This window comes from Herpailurus yagouaroundi, unplaced genomic scaffold, assembly GCF_014898765.1.
Source record: "Herpailurus yagouaroundi ecotype Mexico unplaced genomic scaffold, PumYag 186, whole genome shotgun sequence".
In the NCBI taxonomy this organism is placed as follows: Eukaryota; Metazoa; Chordata; class Mammalia; order Carnivora; family Felidae; genus Herpailurus; species Herpailurus yagouaroundi.
Genome location: NW_024412417.1, coordinates 17,830,075 through 17,832,528, shown reverse-complemented (window position 1 = coordinate 17,832,528; position 2,454 = coordinate 17,830,075). Strand labels below are relative to the sequence as shown.

Genomic DNA, 2,454 nt, shown 5'->3' with positions numbered 1-2,454 from the left:
CCAATATTTATAGCAGCACTTTCAACAATAGCCAAATTATGAAAAGAGCCTAAATGTCCATCAACTGATGAATGGATAAAGAAATTGTGGTTTATATACACAATGGAATACTACATGGCAATGAGAAAGAATGAAATATGGCTTTTTGTAGCAACGTGGATGGTACTGGAGAGTGTTATGCTAAGTGAAATAAGTCAAAGACAGATACCATATGGTTTCACTCGTATGTGGATCCTGAGAAACTTAACAGAAGACTATGGTGGAGGGGAAGGAAGAAAAAAAGGGAGGGAGGCAAAACATAAGAGACTCTTAAAAACTGAGAACCTACTGAGGGTTGATGGGGGGTGGGATATGGGTATTGAGGAGGGCACCTGTTAGGATGTTGGGATGAGCACTGGGTGTTGTATGGAAATCAATTTGACAATAAATTTTCATATTAAAAAAATAACTCAATGCTTAAGGGAAGTTAAAAGTATCTTTCAAGTTTGCCCTTTCCAAATAGGCGGTTAAGTCAGGTGCAGTTTTGAAAATGTTAGCAAATATTATCAAAACGTTTGTGTATTGGGTGAAGAAAGAAGCCCATTTTGTTTTAACACTGTAAGAGAACAGATACTTAGCATTGGAAGGAAAAAGGCTGAGTTTAAATGATATTGGATCCAACCCAAAATTGTCAAGCCAGGTATTCTTACAAAGACCATCTGTCCAGAACCATAATGTCCAAATCAAAACTTCAAGAATGAACACAAGAGTCCAATTGCCCATATACGCTTTACTCAAATACACAAGAATAAGTTTAGAGAGAGACTGAGAGCATATGTGTAGGGGAGAGAATTAAACAATGTGGGAAAAGCTGATATCTTTGTGCTGGATGATCCAATGCCTCAGAGTGGTAGCTGCAAAGAATGAATCCGCCCTCACCTAATGTCCAATCCCATGAGTCTCTCATTTTGGGGGTTTCTTGCAATCTAAGTATCTCAAGACACAAAGCACACAACTTAATCTGGTGTCACCTGAAAAAAGAGCTATTCTTGAGCCCTGGAGGAAAAACTGCCTGTTTGGGATGAATTGAGTAAATACATAGTATATTGCACTGTATGCTTGGCCTAAGGGATTTCTTGAGTGACTTTTCATGGTAAACAATTCTGCTTTACACCTAGTTTAAGAAATGAATCTTTAAGAAATAATTCTTGGGGCACCTGGGTGGCTTAGTCAGTTGTGGCCAACTCTTGATTTCAGCTCAGATCATGACCTCACGGTTCATGAGTTCAAGCCCCACGTCAGGGTCTGCACTGATAGTATGGAGACTGCTTGGGATCTCTCTCCCCCTCTCTCTGTCTCCCTCTCTCTGTCTCCCTCTCTCTGTCTCTCTCTTCCTCTCTCTCTTTCTCTCTCCCCCTCTGCCCCTCCCCTGCTCATGTGTATTCTCTCTCTTCTCTGAAAATAAAAAAAGAAGTCTATATCTTAAGATTTCTAATCAAGATTCTGTAACAGAAATAGGAAGAAATCAAGTATACATAGCAAGTATAAATTATCAGGTCCTATTATTCAGATATGCAAAGATAATATGCCTCCTTCGTTTTTTATAAATAAACTCAGATCCCTATCCTACCTGATTTTAATCAATTCTAACATTAGTAATTTCAAATTTAAGCTAGCCCTCTAAGAGTTTTCTTTCCCTGTCTTCCTCTCCCAGGTTTCTGGATTCTTACCTAAGTTTGTAGGGATTAGTGAGTTGTGGTGGTGGTGGTGGTGGTGTGTGTGTGTGGAGCAGGGCAAAGTTGATTATTGGAAGAATCTGGTCACTTGCTGACACTTTCAGCCTCCTTGGTCCCTAGCATTTCATGCTCCCATGCTGGCATCCACGGAGATCCGCTATCCCATTGATCCTAGCTTTTGTTTCACTGTCTATGTTCCCCTCTCCATATAGAGAAACATTTTCTGATCTGCTATACTTCTTTGACATTCTTGAGCCATGAGATATCATTCTACTTTCCCTGAATCTTTTAAGGGCCATAGGAAAAGGTCTTGAGAGCTATCTCAAGTGTGATCTGCCTAGTCCCATCCCACCACCATTTCTGCTCCACTGCTACTGCACTAAGTTGATGTGGCACTGGACAGTCGCAATTTTTGCCAGCTTCCTTGGGCTCCACATTGTTCTGAATGACAAACTTAAGTGGAAGATATAAGTTCTATCATATGCCTCCACTTGGAAATAACCACAGAGAGAACATAGCATCCAATTTGTAGCTTAGACACCCACCCAGGACTCACTCTGATGTACTTTTTTTCTCTTATCCTATTATCTTCCTGAGTCCAACTTGAAAGTCTTGATCAAGATTGAGAAAAATGGGTGCTCATTTCAGCAGCACATACACTAAAATTGGAATGATACAGAGATAACCATGGCCCCTATGCAAGTATGACACACAAATTCATGAAACGTTCCATATTTAA

At 40.1% G+C, this 2,454-nt stretch overlaps 1 non-coding gene across 1 annotated transcript; it reads left to right on the top strand.

Moving 5' to 3' along the window:
• The first annotated feature begins 2,350 nt into the window (after nt 1–2,350).
• Nucleotides 2,351–2,454, top strand: LOC121043281 (U6 spliceosomal RNA). Its single transcript, XR_005796772.1, has one exon. It is a non-coding gene; the product is annotated as a U6 spliceosomal RNA (small nuclear RNA).